At 41.5% G+C, this 14,553-nt stretch overlaps 1 protein-coding gene across 5 annotated transcripts in view; it reads right to left on the reverse strand.

Annotated features, from left to right (window-relative positions):
• The window catches only part of mpp7a (MAGUK p55 scaffold protein 7a), a 31,722-nt gene that overhangs the window by 15,413 nt on the left and 1,756 nt on the right, over positions 1-14,553 (reverse strand). The window contains exon 2 of one of the 5 annotated variants that reach the window (XM_054765403.1): positions 38-8,846. The exons of the other annotated variants lie outside the window; for them this stretch is intronic. The gene's annotated coding sequence lies outside the window, so the exon portion shown is untranslated. The remainder of the gene's footprint in view (positions 1-37; positions 8,847-14,553) is intronic. 5 annotated transcript variants of the gene reach the window in all.

A 14,553-nucleotide genomic window follows, 5' to 3' on the forward strand; every position in this document is an offset into this window, starting at 1 on the left:
AGCTGCATGCATGCGTGACTTTGTTTGCAAGACTTACAGTGCAGTGCAGACTCCAGTAAATACATGTACTGTATCTGCTGATCTAAAGGGTGAATCTAAATCCCATCAGTATTTCACGGAGAAGCTTTTGTCATATTGTGCTTGTAAATGGAATACCAGACAATGGGGGTCGGGCGGGGATGGTATACTTCACTGTAATACGAGATCTCCGCCTTTTGTTGGGCTCAAACAGGAATGACGGGATACTTCCCAATATGATAAATGCTCTTTTTCCATCCAGGAAGCTTCCCCATGTCCAGCAATGAACACCTGGGACATTTTACTATGCCGGAAAGGACCATAAAGGACAAAACGTACAAAAACAGACAGTTCTGTAAAAATCTTTCACCATGTCAGTTCAAACTATACAATATTACATTATCATGCGTCAGTGTGAGCAGAAGCACGTCTAGACGGCTTTAAAGAAGGATCTAGCACCATCTAGTGGAAAGTTTGGCCATGACAATACAGCTGGCAAAGACTATCCATCCATCCATCCATCCATCCATCCATCCATTTCCTATGCCGCTTCTCCTCATTAGGTTTGCGGTTATGCTGGAGCCTACCCCAGCTGACTTTGGGCAACAGGCGGGGTACACGCTGGACTGGTCACAAGCCAATCGCAAGGCACATATAGACAACAACCATTGTTTAAAAAAAAAACACACAAAATTAAAATACAAAAAATGAAAATGCAAAACAACAGCAAAAATGAGGAAAAAAACAATAATCTGACAAGAATAAAGACAAAACAAGAGAATAAAGTCATAATATTAAGAGAAAAAAATTGCCTAAAGTTGAAATTTTTAAAACTAAAAATGCAAAAAAACAAAGAATAAAGTTTCCATATTAGGACATTTAGATTGGGTAAAAGTTATAATATTACAATAAGAAAATCAAAGTATTAGTGCATGAGAATAGACAAAATATTAAGAGAATAAAAATGTACGAGCGACAGCACGTACCACGTTGTTCGATGGTTTTTGAACGCACCATTGTTCGTGTGCTAACTTTTTCCCACGCTGCACAGACAGACTACTATACTGTATTTTTCACCTTTTCTTTTCACCTCATATTTGCTCATGAATGCTGATACCAAGTGGCGAAACGTACAACTTCGTTTATCCCGAGTGGAGATCGGTCGAACACTCTTTTCCGTATTTTCAGTCTTTGGTGTAATGTTTAGAAGATGTCACACAGCTCAGCGCTGGACTTGAGTCCATCAAGGAAGGAGACTCAAAGTAGGAAGTGCCTATTCTGTTATGCTGTCTTCGAGTCCCGCCCATGCAGAGGCGCTACCCTTTCCCCTACGTGGATCAGCGGTGTGTGGCTATGTGTCTGCATCCTACTGGCAGCAGCTTGTGTCAATCCAGGGTGGTGTATGTGTGCCTTTTACGTGTTTGAGCTGTAGCAGGCAGATAAGGTTGCCAAGCAACCTGTCTGTGCAAAAATTCAAGCAGCAGTGCTTCCATTAATTAATTCTACAGCATTCTATTGTTTAGTTCTAGCCAACTCTAGCAGAGGGAATGCATCAAGGTAAGATTCGATGACGTTACTGATTGGTCGGTGCACAACTTCAAGTTCATTCATGCTAGCACACTGCATAGTAATCTTCCTCCGGAGATTTGTGGGAAAACGAGCCGGTCTGTGGGTGACAAAAAGGTTGTCACATTGACCACTGTGATAGACCACCCGCGTCTCGTCAGCGAAAACTCACATGCGACTCGTCAGGTTTTAGTCATCAAAGAGCCACATTCAGCTCGTTGCCGTCTCATTTTCGTCATCAACGGAATCATTTCGTCATCAGGTCCTCAAGCGCGAGGAAAAACATCTCATGGAAGACCTCGCAGCACATCACATGACCACTGTACCGTCAGCATCAAAGAAGAAAAAACTATTTTGCTTTTTGGTTGGCATGATGGTTCCCATTCACAGCAACGAGATGACACTTTGCTCCTATTTGTTATCACGGTGAACGTGTTGTTTTTAAATTCTACAGTGCTTCACTTGTTTTACACTTGTGTGGCAAGTTTTATTCTCCCAGGCTGGAACATCATCATCGCTGATGGCACTGACCGCAGAAATGGAAGCATTATGCTCATGATGTTACAGAGAGGTGGGGGTGGAGATGGGCCGGTGTCTTTATAGTTTTCATGCTGGCTGATAAAAGAATAATAATAATAATAATGATTAGAAAGAACAATAGTAAAAATCCTATGAGTGACAGGCTGCCATAACAGGATTCCTGTGGTCACAGAAGGAGAGACAATAAAGCAACACGGGACTCTGTCGCTTTTGCCAACATAAACAATTCAGCCAGCTAGTGTGTAGAACAATCCCAAACAAGCCGATATCACATACTGTGTTCCTTGGTGGAAATATAGATACTGCACGATAACCATCAGGCAAACAAAAGCAGACCTACCAGATCCTGATCTTGCTGCAAGTGAAAAGCGGCGGCGGGCGTGACGCGCATGTGCAGGCACTCCCACCCGCCTTCCACTGCAGGAAAACGCAATCCTCCCATACAGGAAGTGGCCTGCCCGCCAAGTGTATCTTTCTGCTCACCTGAACAGACCTGAAACTCTTGTTCCATCCAAAACGCCTGTGCCCTCCTCCTCCTCCTCCTCCTTTTTTATGACCACAAACACAGCACTAACTACTTTGACACAAACTGCACAAACTATTCATGGAGTTTGCTCTTCATGCTTCACAAACTCTTCCTTGGGGAATAAAATGCACTCTTTCCTAGAAGAACAAAAACTGTTTAAATGTAATAACGTGTTAAATATTTGGCCTAGTGGTTAGCATGGAGATCGGGAAGACCTGGGTACGAATCTGCGTTGGACATCTCTGTGTGGAGTTTGCATGTTCTCCCCGTGCGTGGATGGGTGGGTTCTCTCCGGGTACTACGGTTTCCTCCCACTTTCCAAAAAGGTTTACAGTAGGTTTATTGGCGACTCTAAATTGTCCACAGGTATGAATGTGAGAATGAATGCTTGTTTGTCTATATGTGATTGGCTGGCAACCAGTCCAGGGTGTACCCGCCTCTCGCCCCAAGCCAGCTGGGATAGGCTCCAGCATACCCGAGACCCTAGTGCAAGGATAAGCGGCATAGAAGATACAAGATACAAGATACAAGATACAAGATACAAGAGAGTTTATTGTCATGTGCATAGTAAAACAGCAGTTATACCATGCAATGAAAATCTTATTCTGTTCATTCTCCCAAGAAAAGAAATAAAACAAATGAAAGAATAAGAACATAAGAAACATAAACACATAAACATATATACCAATAGAAGATGAATGGATGGATGTTAAATATTTGACAAATGCTATTTTATTCTGCTTCAAAAGCTTAACTACTTGTTCAGTTTGTAGTGACAAAAATGACCACTAGGTGGAGCTGTCACAACATAAAATACTAAATATTTAGCAAAAGAAACCAAAAGAGAGGTTCTTACATAAATATATTAATAATGATAATCATCATCATCATCATAATATCCCTTTATCATGCAGTTCAAATAAAATATGTAAAACACATTATAATAATAATTATTCAAATAATAATAATATTTCTACATGTAAACAAAATATATTGTTTCAAAACAATATTAGATGATGTTTGTCATGCTGTGTGTGCTCTGCTGCCCTCTGTTTGTTCTGTGTAGCAGCACACGTCCTAAGCCTAGTCTGACGACTAACTGACACACCTGCAGGCAATGTGGAGCGACCTCTTCTTAAACTGCAGTCCTGCTCACACTCGCTGCCAGTATGACTATTATTAATAATAATAATAATAGCTATTTTTACCCATTAAAAGTTAAACCAAAAAATAAAACATGTGGAACATTATATGATAATAATAAAAATAATAATAATAATAATAATAACAGTAATACAAATAATAATATTTTAAAGCATTATTATTAATACTATTATTATAATATTGTTTGTAAAACATGTAAAAAATATAAAACAAAAAATAAATAGAAATAAAAAAACGATATTATTATTCAAATAATAATAATAATAATATATTTTTTACATGTTTTAATTGCACTGTATGATAAAAGGTATGAAAAGCACATATCTCTCAAAAGTGAGTACACCCCCAACATTTCTACAAGCAGTTTTACTACAGTAAGTCTTCTCACGAGGCAGTACTACTGAAACGAAACTTACTTTAGAGTAGTCAGTGTACATAGTACGTGTTGACAGCTACAGTATATAAATACAAGTTATTATTATTATTATGATTACATCCCAGTTTCATGACTGTCCACCAAGAAGGTATAATAAAATGGTGGCTGGAGTGTGAGCTAGCGCAGTGCAGTATAAACCGGATATTTCCTAACCTCAGCGAGTATTATTAAGATGCTACTCTCCATTTTTGAATGATCATGAGCAACTTCACATCACCTCTGGTCCGCCACCATCCTTTCCTGTTTTCCTGCTTCCCATAGAGAAACAGCAGCTCATTGTCTCACGCGGTCACATTAACCAGGCCACAGGCAGTGTCAGCCACCGCTCAGGCATTCCTCCCTCACACACTCCCACACTCACAGCATAAATGAATTCATGGGCGATTTCACTCTCACCAGTATTTGACCTCACGAATGCAAAAAACGAGGGGGCGGAGCATGTCGAAGTGTGGACTTCAAACTGCCTGGGAGTCTTTAAATGGCAAAAATCGGTCAAGTAAAACCAGATTTATGATTGATACGGTTCTTTCCTTTCCGCTGTAAGGCAGCTGCTAAACATGCAATGAAACATGACACCACCTTCCTTTTGGTGGAAAACAGCTAGTCATCATTCAATCCAAGCATCAACAGATGTTTGCTTGCAGAGGGAGAGGGGCTAAGATGAGTCAGCAGTGCCATCGAGCGGCCAAATGACACAAAGATGCACATCACAGGCCCTTGAAACAGGAAGACTTCAGGTCGCATACTTGGAGCATGCAGTGAAAGAGAGGTGAGTGTGCGTACTGTAAGTACCCTGACATTAATGAGATGATAGTGGATTTGTGCAGCAACGCCAGACAGACAGGAAGAGAACAGCAGGTAGCCATTAAGCCTCACTAATCGGCAGGTTTTGTTACATGCTGCTTGGTAACCTTCATGCATGCTCAGGTTATTCATGGAGTGCTCGGCGTGACAGCTGACACACACGCACACACGCACACACGCACACACACACACACACACACACACACACACACACGTGTGAGGGGTGTTTACAGAATAACCTAACAGCGCTACTGAGGGGGAAGAGGAAGTCTGAGCAATATGCATAATTCATAGAGTTGATGAAAGAAGAGAAAGGAGAGGAGAATGAGAGAAGAAGCCGAGGAATCAATACGAGACGTGCACGCTTCTTTTAAATATGTCCCGTACTTATGCCATGAACGAGGCATTCTTTTTAGACATGCACCATATCTTTTTTTCCCAAACTGATCCTGATAACTTTCTGCTTCTCTTGACCGATATGGTACCGATAACCAATAACGTTTTGATATCTACTTTTTACATTTGGATTGACCTGTACTTTGTGCACACCTGGAGGTAAGGAGGACTGGAACAAATTTGGATTTGACCAACTGTACCTGTTGGTTTGTCCTAATCAAATTTGACATGATTACTACCACCACATCCACCATCCACTATCCAGGAGGACCAGAGCATAGAGGGGAGGAGCCACCTGGTCCGGCCCAGCAAGGTGCACCGTATTCGGGCACACGCTCCCAGCAGCCGGTGTGACGCCACGGAGGTCTCCTCACTTTTCAAACGCTGCGGCGCTGGCGTTTCAGGTGGCTGATAAGGTTTTTTGTGTGCTTTTTTTGTGTGCTCAATCATTTGGTGCAACTAGCACGCAAAATGTCTTCCTTGGGAAAGTGAATGTTTGGTTACCAGTGAGGTCAGTGGAAGTTAGGACAGTTAAACAGTTAAAATATCGGTTATTGGAGGATTTTTAACTCACTCAATATCAAAGATGTATTTATACGTTTTTTACGGTTTTTTGCGCAACAGGCAAAAAGAGGTGATGACGCAAGTGCACAATAAAAGAGGTCACGTTTCATGACGTTTTAAGCCATAAAAACGGCCACAAGGTGGCAGAAGTGCATTTGGTAAGAGCTCTGCGTGATCTTTTGCATGTATTAACGCGCTAGATAGCGAGGAGGAAGTGAAGGAGCGTGGAGGAGTGTAAGCGTGCAGAGGGTTACACATTGTGGGGAAATTTTAATGCATGCACGTGCTCGCACACGCGTGCACACACACGCGTGCACACACACACGTTTAGTTCCAAATGTGAAAACTGTAAATAGTTCATGGTGTTATATTTGTAAATAAATTGTTATTTTGATGTAAAACAAGGCTTTTTTGTGTTGTTCATGTTGTGCTGCATTGGTTTCGATATTTGAGCTGTCACAAAATCCAAAATTTGTGTCACAGTGAAAACAATGTTTGAAATTGATCTTGTCACAAAAAAATGTTTTTCTCTGTTTTTTTGTTGGGAACTGATATTTTCCTGAAACTTACCCGTTCTACTGCTGATTATCAAAGAACAGAAAAAGGTAGAAACGACCTTTTTTTTCCTGACGAACGATGCAAAGTGGGTTCCGTGTTCGCTGTATATAACCATAGAACACAACATTCTGTGTGCCTTGAAAAATCAGTCAAAATGGTCCAAAATGGCCGCTGCTGAAGGGGTTGTCTTTTGAAGAATGGCTGGGATTGAATGTGTTAATGTTATCTGATTTATCGGTGTGACGCCATAATTCCGAACTCCTGAATATTTTATTTTACACTAGAAACTTGTCAAGCTTGCAGTATGTCTGATCATCGACCATAAATTGGGGCATCACGTTGGATGAGGATGGAGCTCAGACGGCAAGTAACATTTGAACACCATTACTGTCCGGTATCGAAAGTGAAAAGTTGTATCGAGACACCCCTAGTGTCAAGATTTTTAGGGACAACCTGTATATTATGAAAACTGGGATCAGTACAGTAGCCAGTGGTAGACTTTGGGTGCCCACTCCACTCAGAGTTGTGGCGTGTGCATGAGTTTGTTCACAAGTTCTCACTTCATAAGGACGCCAAAACAACATTGAGAATTGTTTCAATGATACCTTGTCCACGTGTTCCTATTCCAGTATGTGAAAAAGGGGGCACTTGTTTGCCTCCAAGTCGCTCCACACCAAACACAATCCTGCCCTTTTATCACTGTGAGCCTCTCTGGTGAGAAAAGCGTTAAATCAGTGACTCCAGCGTTTGCATTGGAAAAAGCATTCCAGACTGCCGAGCATCCTCACTGAAACGTAGCTCTCATTCACCCTCCTTTGCAAAACCCAAAGCCTCAGGAGGCCCCTGAAGAAGCCCGAGTGAAAGAGTCTGTTCCTTTGTTACTCTCTTACTGTGTTTATAGCACGCTCTGTCACAAATAAAGATAAGACAACAGAAATGTCAGTTAAATATCGCTTTTCTTGCCAGCAAGGTGATTCAACCTGAACTCGATGCTAACCTAACCCGTGTGCAGGATGAGATAAAACCCGACATAAGCGTATGATACTAAAACCTGCAGAGAAATAGGAAACAGGATAAACCAATTTCATAAAAGTCAGGAAGGGGAACACGTATCTGCTGAATGTTGGCAACACAAGGCCTCTGTCTGTTAGCACACCAATTAACACATTCCACCACCCTTCCATGTCAAGTGCACATTCAAACTGATAAACTGGAGGCAGTGGTGTGTGTGTGTGTGTGTGTGTGTGTAATCCCATTTCCTGGTATTCCTAATCATTTGCATGGGCTTTGCATGGGTTGCTAGGGAAAAGGAGAGTTGGCACCAAGACAGAGGGCGTGAAAAACAATGCGGTGATTGTGCATCGCTGAATGACGGCCCATGAACAAAATGACTAACATTATTTAAATACCGTAGGTCTTTTGGGTGCCTATGGTCTCACGGTGAGCTGAAAGGGGACATTAAGGGGCGAACCACCACCATGGATGAATGTGTCACCAACATTAGTGATTCAGTTTGAAAGACCGACTCGGTGACTCATCCCATGTTGGCGGAAGTCTTCATGTCTCTATTGTCTATAAGAGCATTTATGATTCCAAATGAATGCATGAACACACAAACCAAGGGGGATTTATAGCCACAAACATATAGTCACACCCGCTCGCCTTGCCAAGCCTGCCTGCCTTGGCATAACTATCTCGCACAGTAGGGCTGCAGTTATTCTATTGATTATTTGGTTCAATTAATCGAATAAAACACCCTCGATGGCAGAGCTCCTCAATTACATTTGTCCAAGGGCCAGACACTGTGAGGACCAAATGGTATCGATAAAAAAACAGTATCTGTGTATCTGTTCTATACATATCGCTGCAACTAACAATTATTTTCTTAGTGGATTAATCTGAAGCTTGCTGTTTCGATTAATAACGGAATCGGTGAGATCCTAGACCAGGCGTGTCCAAACTTTTTCCACCAACTCATAATATAACTCAAATATAATAAAAACAACGATATAATATACAACAAGTGCATGTCAGCTTTGTGCTATACTGTCGGTAAAATGCTCCTAAAATGACATCATTAATATTGCGAGTTTTTGCAACTTTTTTCTCATAATACTTTGACTTTATTCTCGTAAAATTCCAGCTGTTTTTTTCCATTTCTGCTGTGTTTTTTTCCCCAACTATTTCAACTTTCCACTTGGAAATTTTCTTCCCATTGTTGACTTTTGTCCATCGCTGTTCTCCAAAGTGATGCGTGTGAATATCTTCTTTTGCCTAAAACACAAAGATAACAGGTCTGCTTTCATGGATGACTAAGGAAATGATATAATTTGAGAAGCTGAAATCAGAGGATAGTGACATGTTTCATGATTAATCAAATTCCAAAACAATTGATCATTTAATGAATAATGGATTAATCATTGATTGATTGTTACAGTTGTACTGTCAGTTGATAAATGTCTACAGGGTTTAAAAAAAATCCAACTTTGCAAAGAAAAAGGGCAGATATGTCCAAAATAACATCTTTAACCCATTTGGCCTTTCCTGACTCTCATGTGAATACCAGGGGTCGTCTGTATCATTCACAGAAATACCCACAAACACCTGGACAATACAATACTTCATTAGACATCGACTCATTCACCCATTCATAGTTTTATGTCTGCAGCTGTCTACATCACTCAGAGTTGGAGATACATTTCCACACTCCATTAATCCCCAGCTGACCTAAAAGCAACTTCTGGTGGTGACGGAAAGATATCAAATGCTCGGTGCTGAGTAAAGAAAACTGAACACCAGGCATGCAAATGACACACATGCAGCGTGAATACAAGCAGGCGTGTGCAGAGATGGCATTTGTGACTCCATTGCTTGGACGCATTTGTTTGTTTGAACTTTCAACTTTGCATTCCACCACCGTCTAAACGTTAGACAGGCTGGGGAAACCCTGCGAAGATTGAGCTATCATATCATAAACCGCTCTGCACTTAGCAACCTTTCCAGTTTGCACACTTTTAGGTGAGGAAACATTTTTCAGTGAGAGCGAATACAAATTTAATGCTATGAAGAATCTATACAAATTCTAACCTAAAGAATTTGGAAATACTACTGAGAGTTGGGTTCACGGTCAGTTCATTCTCACAGTTGGAACACTACCGGGGCAACCCAACACTTGTCTGTAGAACCTCTGCCAAGCTAGTTCTCTTGCGGGGAGAAATACATACCAGCTGCAGTTGCAAACTTTAGACCAGCTGCCAAATGGTTCTTGACACGGATTAGTACAAACAAGTCTCACAACTCGTCAAAAACATGTTTGCTTTTAGAGTGACTTGTATGAAGAGCATGTGACAACAACACACCGCATCTTGCACATGAAGGCAGCCAATTGGAACTGCTGGTGGGACACCCAAAGTCTGTGTCCTTTTTGTGGTAGACATGCAGTCATCCTTCCATCGATGACCTACTTGGCTTATAAGACTCCTCTGTTCACGGGGTGCCAAATGGTCAAGTCATCATCACCCTTTTAACACAACTGCTCTTTTGCTATGGCAATGAAATCCTCCCTGATCGTGAAAGACAGCTGATCTGTTTGCTCAGTGAGAACAAGCTGTTTGTTATGGCCAAGATGCCCAAAACATGCAAAAGGGGAAAGAAACTGTGAAGCTGAAAGCCCTGAACCACTACACTGTAAAACAAAATAATGTTGAATATACTGTACTTATTCAGTCAAACCTCGTTTTTTGTAGGCTCCAATTTTCATATTCCCAACTGAGAGGAGCCAGATGAGGTGGCTGAGGCATCCGGTCGACTTCTTTAGGACCACATCCCAGGTGTGAGAGAGTAAAAAGGCCCGGAAAATAGATGGATGTTGACAAACTACTGAATGCAATCTCGCCTGATGTAAGGGAAATAAATGTGCATCAACACTAACTTCCATCCATTTGTCATTTATTATTCTCTATTCTGTATTTTTTGTTCATTTTTGGGTGTCTGGAACGAATTACCTGGATTTGCATGATTTCTTATTTCCTCGGTTTTCGTACGTCTCGGTTTGATAATGAAATGAATACCGAATACCGAGGTACGACTGTAGCGTTACAACTTCATGAACACAACAAAGTTTGTCATCTGTAGACAACACGCAATTCTGCTCACTCCTTTTTGAAAACCAGGGAATCTGTGTCAATGGCTGCCAGCTCGAACCAAAGCAAACTATAAATATCATACTTTCATTTCACCACAGCCAGAAAAAGTCAACCTTAAAGGCACATCCGTAGGGCTACCTATCATTAGTGGCGAGCTGAGACACCGTTTAAAAGATGAGCCCGCTGTTTTATATTTAGGCGGCAGAGAATGAACGCCATCATTTATGTGCCTGAGTTGGTGTCCTGTGTTCAAGCTTTGTGCCTCGACAGAAAAAAAGAACTACTTTGCGGTGGTCACCCATCCCCAAAACTTTCTAGCAAATTACCTGACGCCTTGCAACACAGTCACACTCAGATGAGTGCGAATAACACACACGGCAACGTTTATTGAGATCATGAAATGCCATTACTCAGATTAACTGCTTACAGCTTGGACACAAGAGATAAACCATCAGCGTACGGATTACACAGCGTGCACACCAACACAATAGTATGAATACAGTTAAATTGCTCTAATTGCTTTCAATAAACAGCAAAGGGTGAGACCCACAAGGAGCCTAATGGGCTTGAGATGAATGAATGCGCGTCTAATGTATGGCTACTCTAACATAAACACACAAACGCTTGAAAACACGCTTTCAAATTCAAATACAAAAGCATTCTTTCATTCACATTCACACACACTCCTGCTAAACTACGTGACAGCCTATAGTACTACGGCTAACCACAGTATCACAAGGTGTATAGGACAGAAATGATCAGGATGTCTTCAAACTGTTCAGACAATATCATAAGGGAAGACTGCAGTACTCCAGACTGCATTAGAAGGTCTACAGACAATATCAGATAAAAAGACATTACCGGTCTTGGGACAGACTGCCTCAAGTGTCTACAGACAGTATCAGATTATCTTCAGACAGATCAGAGGTTTTCCCCGACAATATTCCAACGAGACGGTCGTGGAGGGTGTACAGACAGTATCGGGTCTTAAAAAAAACAGCCATAATCAACATAATGAGACTTCTAAGGCCGCAAATAATCTGAAGATTATTGCTTCAAAATCAAATTGAGTAATAGGTTAGGCCCTAGACGGACCAAACCAACATGACCCAAGTCAAAGCTGATGAGTGTGAAGATAATAGGTCTGCTTTCATGGATTACTAAAGAAATTAAAAAGTCTTCACATTTGAGAGGCTGAAATCAGAGGATATTTAGGTTTTTAAATCAAAGTAAGATCAATCAGATACCAAAACAGTCGATTAGTTGGATAATCGCTGGATCATCGATTTGTCATTGCAGCTCTCTGGTACACTCCTTCGGTACCACACATACATCACATACAGTAATTTAGACAATGAAAACCAGAGTTTCTGCTGACTGACAAAATCCACTAATGAAAATACACTTAGACAAATCAGCACTGTTTTGGAAGCCCTTCCATGAACACTCATTAAGCACAGTTAGTTTGGTCCTGTTGCTTTGAGTAAATGCTCATGGATCGCTTACTTGGCAGATGTGGACCACTTGCGGACACTGGTACCTAAAAACACACTGCTGGTGATACTAGTTTCCTCTCATTACTATTACATTTATTACCATGTGTATCTTGCATGGGATGGACGTTCCTCTCAATGCAATCTTCACCAAACCCAAGGCTGGTTCACAGATCAGAGGCACTCCATATCAAAACACAATCCTCCATGATCACAGGAGTGCATAATTAGCAAAGCTGCTAAAGAAAACATGAGGCTCTGAGGTCAAGGAGCAACAATAATTCTTTGTTCAAGGCAGGTGATTGCAGCTTTTGGCCAAAAGTGAGCACAAAAACCTCACACATTAACAAACAACCAGTCAAAACATGCGTGGCTGCTGTGATTTGCCGGGGGGGAGACACAAATAGGACACAGTCGGCCTGTTTGGCTTTAGTTTTTCCTGAAGATATTGCATAATTTAAAGAGCAGACATAAAAGGAATGGTCACGGTAGGTAGGGAGGGCCATGGAAAGAAACCCACATCAATAAAACAACATTTGCCAATTAGGATTTAGTAACGCCAACCCGTCGCCTGGTAAGACAGCGCGGCTTCCAGACAGGTTGTTTACAATCTTCTACAGAGTCGCACAGGCAGGTCCAAACTTGAGTTCATTTTGAGACAGTAGAGTCAAATTTAGACATCATTTTGTACAACCGTACCATCCCTGGGCCTCACATCTAAAGTCTGGCACATTTGTCGGCTCTGTCTTGTTTGTGACATTAAACAAAACGACAACAAGAAACGACAGAAGAAAGTTCATTAGTAGTTCTAAATGTTTTGCATTTCATGTTTTCTTCTTGCTTTATGCAAATTATACGATTATGTCAAGCCTCTGCAACCCACCACCACACCCATCACAAATAGACAGCAGTCCTGTGGGACACACTGTAAATCCTAAATTGGATTAGTTCCAAAGGTACAGAAAACAATTTTGAGCATTTCAATAGTCTTTCCCAAGATACTAGGACTTTTTGGCCATCCCGGATGCTGTACTTTACCGACATGAATGTCTCTGACAATGTATTTGCAGACATAAAACAAAAATAACGCTGGTGTCTAATGTCAGTTATCTGCTCTGTTAGCTCGTTCCAAGCAGCAAAGCAGAGGCTTGATCGACACCGAGAGCAACCCTACACCTCTGTGGAAGCTGGAAGGGGGCACAAGAACAGCATCACTACCAGTGTCGTTCATTCAGTATGACCTTGCCAAGTACATTACATTAATCTCTCCGTCCCACAATGGGAGCAGGCTCACAAAGTCATTGTGGACTCGCATCGGGGATTAGCGATACAATGGAGTAATACGTGATTAAGAAGGATGGGTAGCTGGATGGACGGATTGACAGACACTTAGAAAGTGGAATAATGAATGAATGAAAGAAATGTTACATGAATGGAAGATTGTGCGGCTGGAACAAAGGAGGTGTCACGGTGGATTTCATATGTATGCTGCTCAATTCATTTAAATCATAAAGACAATCCTTATTTTACTTTATTTTTAGTTGAAATATGGAAAATTACAATAAGGCATAGGTTAAAAGACAAAATGATCAGACTGTATTAGTGTACTGCCTTGCTGCGCATTGTAGTGCCTCACTAGCTAGAGCGCTACATTACGTTGCCGACGTGTGGCGACTCTCAATTTTGCAGGAAATTACTATTAACATGCAGTATTGCAATTCAAATCTCTATCGTATACCACATGTATATCGTTTCCATCGTATATCGTTTATATAAGTTCCACGGTATGGTTCGGATCGGTAAATCCTTGCCTTTCCACTGACGGGATAGTGGTAGCTGCATCAGCTACGTAATTGACTGGCATCACTTGACGTCATGCAGCGCTTTGACTTTTTGGTCAACTCTCTCTCGACCAGTTTTGGACAGCCATGTTTCTAGCTCCAACTTCGACAAGCATACCAAAGCGTACCAACTGGTGCGCCACCAATGGGGTACTCAAATGTTTTACGATACTTTAGAACCAAACCAAACGATAGCAGGTGGTGGTATGTATGCAGTTGTCCGATTCTTCCATTGACTCTAGATTCATTTATCTAGGCATTTATCCACCTGTACCTTTTATAGACAACCAACCCAGTGAAGCGACATATTGCGGTAGATAATTACATTGCTGTATACCCTCTGTTGTTTGGGGTGGTGCCCTTCATACAGAACAGTCAGTCAGTCTGGACCAGAATGTCTGTATCCCTGCAGAAGCTGAAATCTCGTAGCATTCCAAACCTGTGAGCAGGAATGTGAGCAATGTCGGGAGCTTAGGAGATACCTGTAGAGACGACCAACACA

The sequence above is a fragment of the Dunckerocampus dactyliophorus genome, chromosome 21 (genome assembly GCF_027744805.1).
Source record: "Dunckerocampus dactyliophorus isolate RoL2022-P2 chromosome 21, RoL_Ddac_1.1, whole genome shotgun sequence".
NCBI lineage: Eukaryota > Metazoa > Chordata > Actinopteri > Syngnathiformes > Syngnathidae > Dunckerocampus > Dunckerocampus dactyliophorus.